This window comes from Pristis pectinata, chromosome 14, assembly GCF_009764475.1.
Source record: "Pristis pectinata isolate sPriPec2 chromosome 14, sPriPec2.1.pri, whole genome shotgun sequence".
Lineage (NCBI taxonomy): Eukaryota > Metazoa > Chordata > Chondrichthyes > Rhinopristiformes > Pristidae > Pristis > Pristis pectinata.
Genome location: NC_067418.1, coordinates 45,598,727 through 45,614,104, shown reverse-complemented (window position 1 = coordinate 45,614,104; position 15,378 = coordinate 45,598,727). Strand labels below are relative to the sequence as shown.

The 15,378-nt window shown below is 42.7% G+C and overlaps 1 protein-coding gene across 1 annotated transcript in view; it reads left to right on the top strand.

Annotated features, from left to right (window-relative positions):
* Positions 1 to 15,378, top strand: part of fjx1 (four-jointed box kinase 1) — a 440,027-nt gene that overhangs the window by 366,331 nt on the left and 58,318 nt on the right. The window lies entirely within an intron of this gene.

Below are 15,378 nucleotides of genomic sequence, written 5' to 3'. Positions count from 1 at the left end.
CAGATGTGGTCTCACATGGTCCCAGAGTATTTCATATCTCATCCCTGGCTACCTGGTCTGACACTGACAGGTGTAGCACTGGGTGGGCTCTGGAAACCCAGGCCTGGCACTGGTTGGACCACAGGGACGAGACAAAGAGGGAGGCTAGAGTCTTACCTTGAGTCTTCAGGTGCAGCCTCCACAGTGCTTCTTCTGGTCTCCAGGTGCTTCCCCAGTAATTCACAGGCTGTTCCTTCTAAGGAATTGTGTCTGTCTATGGATCCCCAGGTCAACTCTGGAGGCGTGGTGGGTGGCTAGATGGGATGTGAGGACAGTGAGTGTCGCTGAACAAACCCATGCCACCGGCCACATCTTCTGCACCATAGTTGCACCAAGAACAACAACATCAGCTGTGGAGATCATGTTTGAATGTGCAAGTGTAAAGAATTTGATGATATCTGCACATAGTCAGAGCCTTGGTTCCTTTCTTCCTGTTGAAATAGGATTTGGGTTTGTGACCTCCTGAGAAAATCATTCTTTGTATGGATTTGTAAGAATAAAAAATTATTGGGGATACTTCAGTGTCATTGCAGTTGAGCAATGATAGTGTGTGCCAGATATTTAATGCTACTCTTACTGTTGTCTGTTTCTTTCAAGTACCTATCCCACAAAGCACCTTCCAACTGCTAAATCAGTAAATATTTGTTGACGGGTCCCACCAAAAGCACGTAATTGCTGTTGGATGCCAAAAGTACTGCACTGCACCCCCCCCCCCCCACACACACACACCCACACACACACAAATACTGTTTGAGAATGTGCATTGTTTGTTGAGTCCATTGCTTTAGCCAGGATCCTGACTCAGATATGTGGAGAAGCATCAAGAGGATCGTATTTTTTGAAGGTCTATTTTTTCAGTGCATGCTCTCACATGGGCTCAGCTGATAACAATGCATGCAACCAGACCTCTGTAATCCAAGTATCATCCTAGTAATTCCAACCTGCACACCCACCGACATCAATATATTTTCCCTTATGCTCTCATAAGTGGTTGTAAAAGATCGCATTGCACTATTTTGCAAAAGAACAGCGAAGTTATCACCTATAGCCTTGTCTATATTTATCCCTCAATCAAACATTACTAAAACAAATTACCTGGTCATTATTACTGGGAGCTTGCTAGTGTAAATTGGCTAATGCATTTCCGACATTCACAATAGTGACTACACTTCATTGGCTGTAGACTGCTCTTGGAAATATTTAAAAGAATTTGAAGGTGCCACTTCAATGCACATCGTTATTTTCATATGTGTAGAATACACCATGTGAGAATGTGTAACTTCTCTGCAGACGGCACCAGAGGTCAGGATCAAACCCAGGTCACTAGAGCTATGATACTGCTTCAAGAGATTCAGCCTCAAACCTGCTCTTAAAGTCACAGTATTTGTGCAACTGGTCCAGTTGAGTTTCTGGTCAATGACGATCCCTGCATATTGATAGTGGGGGCCCCAGATCTGGTAATAGCATTGAATGTTGAGGGTGGCAGTTTGGCTTTCCCTTGTTGGAGGTGGTCATCGGCTTTGACACTTTTGCACACAAACATTACTTGCCACTTATTAGCCATGCCTGAATGTTATCTAGGTCTTGCTTCATGCGGGCAAAGGTCGCTTCATTTGCTGAGAGGTTGCAAGTAGAATTCAACATTGTGCAATCATCAGTGAACATCCCTACTTCTCACCCAATGATGGAAGGAAGGTCATTGATGAAGCAGGTGAAGATGGCTGGGCACATGTCACTGCTATGAGAACTCCTATGGTGATGTCCTGGGGATGGGATGATTGACTCACGCTAACCACAATCAGTAGCCTTTGTGCAAGGTATGACCCCAGCCACTGGAGTGCTTTCCCTTTGGTGCCCATTGAGTTCAGATTTACCAGGGCCTCCTGATGCTACACTTGGTTGAATGCTGCCTTGATTTTAGTGGCAATCATTCTCCCCTCTGGAGTTCAGCTTTCTGGTCCACATTTGCAGCAGGGGTGTGATGAGACCTGGAGCTGAGTGAAACCCATACAGGCCATCGGGTTATTGGAGAGTAAGTCCTGCTTGATGCCACTCTCGGTGCAGCTTCCGTCCCTTTGCTCATGATTGAGCAAAGACTGATTAGGCAGTGATTAGTGGGACTGGACCTGAAAAGTATCGACAGGATAATCCTGGGCACTTTTCCATGCCGTTGGACAAATGCCAGTGTTGTAACTATACTGGAACCGCTCAACTAGAGGCACAGCTAGTTCTGGTCTTCAGTACTACAGCGGGGAGGCTGTCTGGTTCCACTGTATCCAGTGCTCTCAGCTGTTTCTTGACATCACATGAATTGACTTGAATTGACTGGAGACTGGGTTCTGTGACAGTGGGGATCTGAGGAGGAAACAAAGATGGATCGACCACTTGGCACTTGTGGCTTAAAATGATTGCGATGCTTCAGCATTTTCTTTAGCACTCATACATTGGGCTGTACCATCCATGAGGACAGGAATGTTCTTGGAGCCTCCTCTCCTGTTAGCTGTTTAATTGCCCACTATTATTCATGCCTAGAGGCGGCAGGACTGTAGAGCTTCAGTTGGTTGTGAGGTTGCTTAGCTCTGTCTTTTACGTGCTTTTATTGTTGTTTGACATGCAAGTAGCCTTTTTACTTGAAGAAAAGTTAGTGATCACATGGTCAGGTCAAAGATACCAGCAAACAAGTGCAACTTCAAGATCTTTTTCAATCAGATGCTGCAAGATCAGTTGATGCGTGGACTGATTGATGAGAGGATTCAGATGGAGCTGTTTAACACAGAGGGATGAATGTTGGAGGACACCTAGGGTGGACATTGGTATGGAACTGAAGTTTGAAAATGTGAGGCAGTTTCATGTAGGGTATAATCCTGGATCATAAGTGTCAGCCATGCAAGAGAGAGAGAGAGGTAATGGCAGCATCTCTTTCTTCATCCATAATATTGTGTCAGGTGATCACCAAAAGAGTCTGAGATGGAATCCTTCTGGAGTAACTGAAACACCCTTACTTTGGAGTTAAGGGAATCTGTAAAGTGATAAAATTTATTCCTGTTGACTTAGTAAATATCTAACTGATGTATAGTCACATAGCCAATTGAGGGTATGATGCAATATGTGAATGCTTTTTACTTTTAGGGGAAACCAATGTGATAATATATTGAATATGCATATTCAAGGAAGAACAATGTGTACCATGTAGTTTAATTTTTGATACATTGATATATCAGTCATCTTCAATTAAGGAAGTGTGGTTAAAAGTCCCAACCTTGTTACTTATCTTACCAAATAATAATCTAAAAGAAGATATGGATATTACAGTTGCTAAAATGATCATATGAATTCACAGCAAAGGCATCCCCCTAGTGGTTTGAAAGAGTCCATCCCGATATAATCTTCCCAGTACTTTCCTTTTTTCCCCATGCTCGAGTTCCTATCAAGCATATGACCTCACCCCAGGGTAAGGGCACATGTTTCCCCTCACCATTGTTGGGAGTTCTCTGGATTTGACCCAGAGTCTCTATTAATTTATGAAAATTAACAGAGCCCAGTGAAATTTGGAGTAAACTCTGATCATTGCAGGCAGAAAGCTCACGTGCTCTTTCCTCCTACCGGAATGAACATGTGCAAGTTGAGCATTGCGATAGTTGAGTTAAAAACAACCATCCCAGAGCAGAAGATCAGAAAACATTTTTGGTTTGAAAAAAGCATCTGGAGGTTACCACAAGCAAGGATGGCTAATGGTCTATGAAGTTCTTTGAGAGTGCGAAGAAAATTTAAGGACATTGATAACAACTTAGTTGAAAGAATAAATCTCTGGTTCACTGAGTACAGAATTATGAATCAGGAACTGTTCTGAGAAGCCATCAATAGCAATTAAACCCACGAAACAAGCATAACTGTAGATTGAAGCTGAACCCGATAAAAGGGAAAATGTTGCAAATTCACATTCTCTCGTTACGGAATTGTCTGGTTTTGGTGGGACTCAAGGTCACAGAGGCCTAATAAATGGAAACCCAGATGACTGTGGCCACCTGGTTGTAGTGAGATAAGAAACAATGGGTCCACTTTGAGGCAGCTGCCATGGCATCGAAGGCCTTGACAATGTGCAGAAGAGCTAGTTGTTATAAGAAATAACTAGAGGTTTGGATTAAAACAGTGAAATAACTAGGTGGCTTGGTTGTGAGACCCACATGGGAAACTGTCAGGGGCAATCAATTCCATGCTGCTCTGCACCTGATTGGCTCAGTACCAGTAACTAGATGTTATACAATTGGTGAAATGGAAAATGAACATGGTAACCTAATAACCAATGATCCAGCTGCAACGGGGCAAAGATCAGTCAGACCTGGACTGGAATATTGGTGTCACTGTCTCATTAGAGGAGAACACAGGCATAGGAGATAGATGGGTCTTGGAAATAGGGTTTAACTCCATACCAATCCCTGGAACAATACTAGAAGCAGGGATCACAGTGAGAACCGGGCACCAATGCTCAGAAAGGAGGAACCCTGGGTTTGAGATTCACAGAACAAAGGGAAGCCACAAAGCCTGTCTGAGACTGATTGCCTAGTATCCTGAAGGGAAATATACAGTTCAAGCTGTGAGTGCTTGTACTTCACCTTTGCAATTAAGAGTTTGAATAATGCTAAGTCTACCCTTCACCAGATATCAGTAGTGTGTCTCTAATGTTAGTGTGAATTTGGCACAACAACTGCCACATGGGGCAGGTCACGGTAATGTAGCGGTTAGCATTACGCTATTACAGCGCCAGCGACCCGGGTTCAATTCCGGCCGCTGTCTGTGAGGAGTTTGTACGTTCTCCCCGTGTCTGCGTGGATTTCCTCCGGGTGCTCCGGTTTCCTCCCACATTACAAAGACATAAGGGTTAGGAAGTTGTGGGCGTGCTATGTTGGCGCCAGAAGCGTGGCGACACTTGCGGGCTGCCCCCAGAACACTCTACGCAAAAGATGTATTTCACTGTGCTTCGATGTACATGTGACTAATAAAGAAATCTTATCTTACCTTACATGTGTGTAACAGAACCTGTGGCCTTACCTGGTGATAGTTATATGCAAAACATGACAAGGCAGAATGGAAAGAGGCAGAATGCAGGTGGAGCTATGGGTACAGAGTAAAGGATACTTGGAGAATTGGACAGAAAGATAAAGTTGAGAATATTTTCAAATATTTTAGGGAGGGTATTTGAGAAGCATGAAACTCAAAACAAAAACCTGCAGTTGCTGGAAATCTGAAATAAAAATAGAAAATGCCAGAAACACTCAGCAGGTCAAGTAGCAATTGTGGAGAGAGAAACAGTTAATGTTTCAGGTGGGAAACACTTGGGGAAAGGCAGTAGACAAGGCTTGCACTATCGTTGGGTGAATGGAGTTCGGGGGTTGGGAGTTAGGTTGCCGCGAGGATTATGGGGTCACAAGACCAAAAGATGCAAGGGGGTTGCAAACCTGATTCACTTTGCACAGGTCGGAAGGGTTGGTGTTTAGAAATAGGGACGTTTTGTAACAATTGTACAGGATGTTGGTGCTAAATTTTTGAATGATCAGGGATTGAGGGCTATGGGGGTCTGGGACAGTGGAGGAGGCCTGGGGTGGATCATATTGAATACCAGGGCAAGCTTGAGGGTAACCCTACTCCTGCTCCCAATTTCTTGTGTTCTTGTAACTAGGTCATAAGTGTAGAGTTTAAGAGTAACAGGTCAATGGAACGAAACTATTGTGCGTTCTGTGAGGACAAGTGAGAGATGAGAAGCATTTAGCTCAAGACAGAATGTGGGCAGTTACATTTAGGACAGTTTCACCGAGTGTGTATAAATGAAGGCCAGCTATGAAAGATTTCACAAAAAATTGATGGATCAGAGTTTCAGTAGAAAAACGGTTAGGGAAAGGGCAAATCCAGGCAAAGGGCAAATCCAGGGACTTGCAGGTATAAAGGCTTGCCCACAGCCAGCCACCCAGATGTTGTCACTGCACATGCACCCAACTAGAGCCCTTGGTCTGAAACATATTTCCTCCCTGTTGCCAACTGCTTTTTATAGCAGAAAGAGGACAGGAAGTCAGAGCTGGGAGGAAGAGGGGAGCAAACGGGTGGGAGAAAATTTGAGCTCAGAGGACAGGATGTCACAGTCGGGAAAGCGAGGAGGATAGAGCACTGGAGGCTGGAGATGAAATCAGACAGGGGTGACGGGACCGGTGGGGCAGGAGATCAGAGTGGCAGAAGTTTGCACAACCAAAGATTGTCTGGCCACAGACCTATCCCCTTCCACCCAGACCGTGCTGCACTCTGCATCACACACACAGGGGCTACCAAGTCTGAGAGGTTTTATTGTACTATTTATATATGACGTCTGAATGAGTTTCATTAATGTCCATCACATCTGTGGTGATTATGTATACATTGGGAGTGATTTTGTAGTGCACACCTGGAACTGTTAAAATTTAGGTTACCAAGAGAAATGTTCTCTCTATTATGAGCTGCCCACATTTCCACCTAGTTATATTGTGGCATTCTTATCCTGTGTTTTCCAAGATTCCACTGAAAAAATACAGCCGCCCTAGTCTGGGCATGCCGTTCTTCTTCACTGTATCTACTCTGACAATCCCGCTGAGGATTTTGCTTGTCTCAGTGGGGGCAAACTCATTATCAAGGACTCCGAACAATCTTAGTTGGAATAAACTGTGATTCATGTGTTCCCCATAACAGGGCTGTAAAAACCAAGGCGATTGCTGAAATTAGACCTACCTAGAAGCAGCCGAGAAAGTAGACCGCATTACATTGGTTCCTTTGATTCAATGGGCACTGATTTAGTCAGAATAAGAATTGCAATCCATAATTACTACACTGCAGCATGCCACACTCACTAAATTGCACAGTTCCTTGAGCATTCTGTTCACTGGCTTCAAAAGAATGCAGAATCAGCAGTTAGTGACTTCAATCCTCGTTGCAAGACCGTAAGTAATAAAAGAAGGTCTAGCCCATTGGGCCCCTGAAGTCTGTGCTGCCATTCAACAACATCATGGCTGATGACGTATTTCAACTTTTTCCTGCCCTTATCCCTTGATTCCTCTGATATCCAGAAATCTATTGATCTCTGTTTTAAAAGCAATTGATGACTGAGTCTCCACTGGCCTCTGGGGTGGAGAATTCCAAAGATTCACCTCCCTTTGAGTGAACAAATTTCTCCTTATTTCAATCCTAAATTGCCTACCCTTTATTTTGAGACTATGACCTCCAGTTCTAGACTCTTTGGCCAGGGGAAACATCTTCACTGCATCTACTCTGTCAAGCCCTCTAAGTATTTTGCTTGTCTCAATGAGGTCACTTCTCATACTTCTAAGCGCTAGAGAATGGAGGCCAAACCTACTCAATCTCTCCTCAGCCGACAAACCCAACATCCCAGGAACCAGTCTGGTGAATCTTTGCTAAACCTTCTCTCTATCAAGTACATCTTTCCTTACCTAAGGAGACCAAAATTGCACACAATATTTCAGTGTGATCTCATTCAGGTCTATATAATCTCAACAGACATCCTTGTTTTTGTAATCAAATTCTCATACAATGAAGGCCAACATATCATTTGACTTTCTAGTTGCCCACTGCACCTGCATGTTAGTTTTCAGTGACTTATACAAGGGCACATAGGTTTCTCTGAACAGCAGCATTTCCCAATCTCTCACCACTTTAAAACAGCATTTGTTTTTTTTTCTGCTGAAGTGAATCACCTCATATCTTCCCCATTCTGCCCCTCACCAGCTTGTCTATAGCCCCTTGAAACCTCTTTTCATCCTCGTCCTTACTCATGTTCCCACTTAGTTTCAATTGGTATCATCAGCAAACTTAGAAATGTTGCATTTAGTCCCCTCAGCCAGACCATCAATATAGATCGTTAATAGTTGCGGCTCAAACACTTCTCTCTCTGGTACTTCTGTAGCACTGTTAATCGGAACATTAAGCATAGAAAATTCTTGTCTGTGTTAGTAATGGCAGGTATTAACATGGATTAATATATTCAAGGCAGCATAAATTGCAATCTGTATTCCAATAAAACCTTAGTATTACTCTGTATTTTACAGGAACATTTGTCCAAATGCAATTTTAAACATGGGAACTGCTGCAGAATGTTGGATATTTTTTAGCTAACTGTAAAATCTAGGAATGCCTCTTAGCTTCCAATGCAGTTCTTACGCTGACTTATAGAATGAAACAGCTGAAAATGATTGAGGAACTCTTTCAGCAATATCTTGCGATGAGACGACTGGCCTCTAATAACCACAAGCATAGGTATGATTCCCATGAGTGGGAAGACTTTCCCTTGATTCCCAATGATTATAACTTAACCCAAGCTCCTTGGTGCCATGCAGTCAAATGACATCCTCTAAGTTGTTTGGAGAGTGTTCAGACTGCTAATCCAGTCACCTCACACCCTGAGTAAAGGACGGAAGGTATGAAACCAAGGACTGTAGTTATCTACCAATGAATCCAAGACAAATGGATTGGTGAAAATTAGGTCAACTAGGTTTGTCTCTCATTTTGGTTTCCACTACCTACCTGCCATGGACCCAGTCTGATCATCCTGTACTCTTAAACTCAACCGGCTTGATCAATGGTGGTGCTGTCCAGCCACAGTGAAATCCCCTATCCTCTACACTGGCACAGTGTGTTCTGTGGCATTGCTTCTTTCAAGTTGATCATCTGAGGGACTGGTAATCTGCAATTAGCAATGCTTAACCTGATGTGATGAGACTTCAAGGTCTGGAGTCAATGTTGAGGACTCCCAGGGCCTACTCCTTTCGGACCATACCCCTGATGGGACAGGGTGTTTGTACCATTTTGGTGGATGTTGCTGGGACATTGGCCAGTGTGGTGTCTGTGGGTTAGCTCTCCCAACTTAGACACCGAAACTTACAAATTCCAAAGACAAGGTGCCGTGCAGTTCAAAATTGGCTTAAACTGGGGCAGAGCAATATTGTGTCTATTTCAGGACATCTCAGTGCCTGTAGACAAATTCAACCCCTGACTTTTTGGCAGGATCTTTATTCGTACCAGCACCATTCTTCCAATGTAAAACTCCGATAAATTACATTAATTATAATGCAAAGTCCCTGTAGATATTTCACTGTAGATATTACTGCTGTTCATTTTCAAGGGAAGCACATTCTCCTTGACTATCCTCGTTCTTCTAAAATAATTGTAAAAAATTGTTTTGATTCTGATGTCCACTGCAGGTTTCCTCTCATATACCCTTTCTGTAGCTATTTGTTGTCAGCTTTTGTTGTTCTTTGCGTCTCCCCCATTTACCAGGGCTTTCATTAGTTATTACCTTTTTCAGTGCTTTTTCCTTTGCTTTCACATTTGTCCTTACCGTTTTAGTCATCCTTGGCTATTTTTGTTCTGGCTTGAAGAGCCTCTACTGCACATAATGTTCTCCGAAGGCTGGGCACTTTCTCTGCCTCCTTCCATATTTGCTATGATGCACCACAGAGTTGATAGTTGGACCATTGTCCCTGACATCTTGCGGCATCTCAACTCTGCTTAGCTATCAGAGGGTTAAAATATTGCACCAGTCCATCACTTGACTACCGAACAACTTTAGTAAAGGGTTAAAACAACATTAAAGATACTAATAGCCTTGGTAAAGGCTTCCAACATTTTTATCCTCAGATACGGCCGCTTATTTTAAGCTCCATATAGCTTTTAAATTTACCCATCATCATTTTCAAACAGGCTTTCAGTGCTGCTTGACCATTATTTCCCATACTTCTGAGAGGTTTCCAACATCAGAGCCACAGTACATTAATTAATCTGACCTAGCAAAATTACATCAGGTTGTATCCCCCTGGTTGGGCATTAACTAATGACACACCACTGACTAAAGGCTGATTTAAGGTACATTTAGAAACACATTAATGTTTCAGTGAATCAATCAATGAACTGGATAACTTACATTACAATCAAAAGAAGACTTTGATTTTCCATGTAGAATGTGCCATTCACAGCAATATATTCACTTGACAGTGGAATTATTTATCCACGGCATCTGTAGAACAGCTCCAAAAGGGATAATGCTCTTGCAACTGCCACTTTATTATTAGAGATTGTTCATTTTCTATGTCCATTTGTAGCCATGAAATATTAAGCACTGCTTTACATCGAGTAATCAATCCTTCTGGAAAGTAATGCAAAGTGCATAAACTTCCTGTACATTAAAATGGCATAATTTATTTATAAGCAAATTTCCAGTACGGCAAACACAGTGTTGTCCAAAATTTGAGCTACACACTCTAACATTAGTAGAAAACACTAACAGAGACAATTTAATGACCTTTTAATCAGTCTCGGAAAAATTAGAAATAAAAGTTTGAAGTTGCAGAGAAAGGGGAAGAGGCCAAGAGAAAGAGCAAAAGATATGGAATCTTATGGCTGAAGGCTAGGAGGGAATTGAATGAAACGATGGTGGTAGTGTTAGCTAAAATATGGTAAAAGCAAATAAATGAAGGGTTCTCTTGGGGTATTGCATATAGAAGGAAGCCAAAGGCAGAGGACTGTCATCAGTGTAGGAGGCACACCAACTGTTCTCTGGATAACATTGTGTTTGGTGACCCAAAAATTTGTTCATCCCCACTGACCCCAAGGAATTCAGGCAGATTTCAGAGCACACTACCTACCCACCCCAACAGACACCTCCTGCCCCAACCCTGGAAGAATCTGCGGCTCCCACAATGGTTTTATTAATCACCTGAGCACCTGCAGAACCAGAGTGGAAGCAAGTCATCTTCAATCCTGAGGCTGACTTAAGCTCATCATTATCATGAGGAAAGCATTGCATCTCACAAATAGGAACATTATATTAAATAGGAACAAGTAGGAACATTACAGCCATCTGTACTCAATAATGAATTTCAGATCAGCAGTTTCGGATCATCGACCATTCTAGCCTCGTATCTCAACCTTTCAGCACTCAGCATTGCTTCCCTCACCTAATTGTAATTCCAAACAAGAGCCTGACATTCAACCACAACAAAAGCCACGGAGAGATCTCATTTACTTTCCCTTGGTGGATGTTTTCCCACTTGCCTTTGCCTGTTCTTGCGTTTCATGGTTGTAGTAGTTCCATCATGGTAGAGGGAATGCTGCTGACTTACTGTGAGCAATCTACTGATTGCCCCAGAGATTGTCCTAATGCAGTTCCTAGCCTGAAAGACCCAGCTTTTGACTACATTTTTATGATGAGCAGTTTTTTGGTCTGACAGGCAAGGAATTGAAGGAGAGTGGTCAGGTATCAAATATCATGAAAATTTGTGCTCTCTAGCTTCTGTCATTTAGAACATAGAACAGTACAGCACAGGAACAGGCCCTTTAGCCCACAATGTCTGTGCTGAACACGATGGCAAATTAAACTAAATCTCTTCTGCCTGCACATGATCCACATCCCTCCACTCCCTGCATATTCATGTGTCTATCTAAAGGTCTCTTAAGTGCCAATATCATATCTACTTCCATCACTATCCCTGGCAGACTGTTCCAGGCACCCACCACTCTGTGTAAAGAAACTTGCCCCGCACATCTCCATTAAAGTTTACCCCTCTCCTCTCAAATGCATGTCCTCTCGTATTTGACATTTCTACCCTGGGAAAAAGATTCTGACTGTCTACCCGATCAATGCCTCTCATAATTTTATAAAACTTCCATCAGGTCTCCCCTCAGCCTCCAACACTCCAGAGAAAACAACCCAAGTTTGTCCAATCTCTCCTTATAGCTCATACCCTCTAACCCAGCCTGCATACTGGTACCCTTTCCAAAGCCCCCACATCCTTCCTGTAAAGGGGGGGACCAGAATTGAACACAATACTCCAAGTGCAGCCTAACCAAAGTTTTATATAGCTGCCACATGACTTCCTTACTCTTATATTCAATGCCCCAACCAATGAAGCAAACGTGCCATACACCTTCTTTACCACCCTATCTACTTGCATGGCAATATCTCCTTTCCCAGGCAATATCTGTAATGTTTTGGAGATCAAATTGCTGGAATGCCATGACACCTCCAATGCCCTTTGGACACTGGTCACCACGGAAATGTTGGCAAATGTCTGAGCTTGCATAGCAGCAAGCTGACCTTCCATATGAGCATCTACTGCAGCACTCGACAGGGTTTTCAGGGACTGAGTTTCACTTATTGAACAATGTGCCCTCAGAATTGCTATTTCAGTCACAAAATGCACTGGGAAATAAATTGGATTGCAATGGAAAACAAGGAGTTGGATTGTGATACACAATTACTCCACACCCATTTACCCATTGCAGGCCACTAACAGAATTGATGCTGTCTGCCTGCTTTCTTGACTTTAGTAGCTAACCAGTGTGAACTAACTGCATCACCACAGCTCAAAACTTCATGACTGCCTGGGCCCAGTTTGCCAACTAGCGTTAAGTAAAGTCAATCTGCTTAAAGAGGAATTGTTTTGTGGTTGGAATCAGTGCTGGGTGTCACTGCACCGGCCTTTGGAGATCGTTAGAACACATTTGGGAGCTGGTACCCAGATCTTCAGAAGCAGCAATGGAGCCTTCATACACACAGTGGGAAGGAGGATAGAGATGGTGTACCCACAGAAGACCAAGGAAATTCTCCAGGAAAAAGTCGAGAGACAGATGTCAAGGCCGAGGCCCAGCAAATCAGGCTGTTTTCATGGAGAAAGAATAGCTGGATAAATATTACAGATGGAATTATCCAGTTATGTTGCAGACAGGGAATGCAAATTATCTGAAATTGCTGAAATTGATAATGAATCCAGAAGGGTACAACATGCTGGACAGGAGGAGTGCTATTCCTCAAGTTCCTTGGTTAGTGTAACGCTATTACAGCGCCAGCGACCCGGGTTCAATTCCAGCCGCTGTCTGTAAGGAGTTTGTACGTTCTCCCCGTGTCTGCGTGGGTTTCCTCCCACATTCCAAAGACGTACGGGTTAGGAAGTTGTGGGCGTGCTATGATGGCGCCGGAAGCATGGCGACACTTGCGGGCTGCCCACAGAACACTCTACGCCAAAAGATGCATTTCACTGTGTGTTTTGACTAATAAAGAAATCTTATGTTAGAACAACAGGTCACAGATAAATCAGAGTGGCAGTAGGAGGGAGAATTAAAGTGAAAAGAACTGTAAGCTCAGGGTCACCCTGCTTACTGAATGCAGGTGTTCCACAAAATGGTCATCTGATCTGTGTTTGGTTTTGCCAGTCCTGAGGACACCACATTGTGAACACGAAATGCAGTACACTAGATTGGAAGAAGTGCAAGTGAATCACTTGCAACAAGCAAATTACTTTCAGTATATGCAGTTTTTTGATTTTTCTTTATAAAAGGGAGTTAGATAAGTGGAAAGAACAAGAAGGTAACTGAAATCTGAAGAGTAAAGAGGATCCCATATGCCTCTCTTTTTCAGTCTCTGGTTTCTCCATGTTTGGGTGGCGGTAGTAAAAATTAAAAAGGCACGAAAACAGAGCTAACTAAAGTGATCTGGCAAATTAGGTTGAGGGATTGGGTAAATAAGATGCAGTGACAGACATTTAAAGGTGGTCTTTCTGAATTCATAGATCATATAGAATTTACTGAGAAAGAAAAATTTCAAGGGAGGACCCGCCCTCCACGGTTTAAAGAAAAGTTTAGGCTTAATCTAAAGAGGCACAGAGTATAAAAGCAGGGAGGGCATGCTGAACCTTTATAAAACACTGGTCTAGCCTCAAATGGAATATTGTGTTTAATTCTGGTCACTACACTATAGCAAAGATGTAAGGGTGTTAGAGAAAGTCCAGAGGTGATTTACTAGAATGGTTCCTATGAGGAGAGATTACAGTTACTAGGACAGAATGGAGAGGTTGGGACTGTTTTCCTCAGAGGATGCTGAGAGGACGTTTGATAGAAGTCTATAAAATTATGAACGGTCTGAAAAGTGTGGATAATGGGAGGCTGTTCCCACTGTTGAAAAGGTAAGTCTACAGGCATAAAATAAGAGAATTCATATTAACATGAGTAAAACATTTTTATGTAGTGTGTGGTTGGAATCGGAAATGCATTGCCTGCAGGTTTGGTGCAAGCAAGTTCCATTGTGGCTCATCAAGAGGGAATTAGATAAAAATATAGTGTAGAAAAATGTGCAAACATAGGAGAAATGGCCAGGAAGTTGAACCAGCGAATTGTTCCAGTAGATAGCTGGTATGGTAACAATGATCAATGGCCTGATTTTGTGCCGTAACCATTTTGTGATAAAAGTGGTATGAGGCTTAACCATAAACATATAATTATGCAAAGATAGGAGACAGGTCAGAAGATTGGGCAGAACATAAAAACAGTGAAGAATGACCAAAAGATAAATAAGGAAGGAAAAACTGGAGCACAAGATAAAGCCAGAACTAAAAACAAGATAGTAAGAGTTTCTATAGATCTATTCTTTTAAAATAACAGCATGAACATTGGTCCAGTAGAAAGTGAGTCTGGGAACTAATAATGGAAAACAAGGCAGATAAATTAAAAACAGGTATTTTGCATCTGTCTTCACTGTGAAGGGTACAAGTAACATTCCAGAAATAGCTGTAAATTGGCAATTGGAAGTGAAGTGGGAACCTTAGGAAAATTATAATCATCAGGGAAACAGCATGGAGCAAATTGTTGGAATGTGGTTAAAAGCCTCTGGGTCCTGCTGGACTTTATTCCGGGGCCGGAAAGGAGATGGCTAGTGAGATAGATGATGCATTGTTTTAGTTTTCCAACATAGATTCAGGGAAGATTCCTTTAGATTGGAAATTTCTATTTTTTAAGTATACATTTTTGGAACATAGACCAATGTTTATTACCCATCCCTAATTGCCCTTGAATAAGGTAGTGGTGAGCCACCTATTTGATCTGCTGCTGTCCAGTTAGTGAAGGTACTGTCCACAGTGCTGCAGGGAACCAGGATCTAGACCCAGGGATGATGAAGCACTGGTGATATATTTCCAAGCCAGAATAGGATGCAACTTGAAGGGGAACCTGCATACGGTGGTGTTCCCACTTGCCTACTTGCAATAACAGGTATGGGTTTGGGATGTGCTATTGGAGCAGCTTGGACAAATAACCGCAGTGCATTTTGTAGACAGTAGACACTGCAGCTATTGTGGTGGAGGGAATAAACATTTAGGGTGGTTGATACAGTGGCATACAAGCAGGCTATCTTGTTCCGGATGGATTTAATTTTCTTGAAAGATGTCAGCACTGCATTCAACAAGGCAAGTGGAGATTATTCTATCACACTCCTCACTTGTGACTTATGATTGGTAGAAACACCTCGTCATGTCAGGAGAT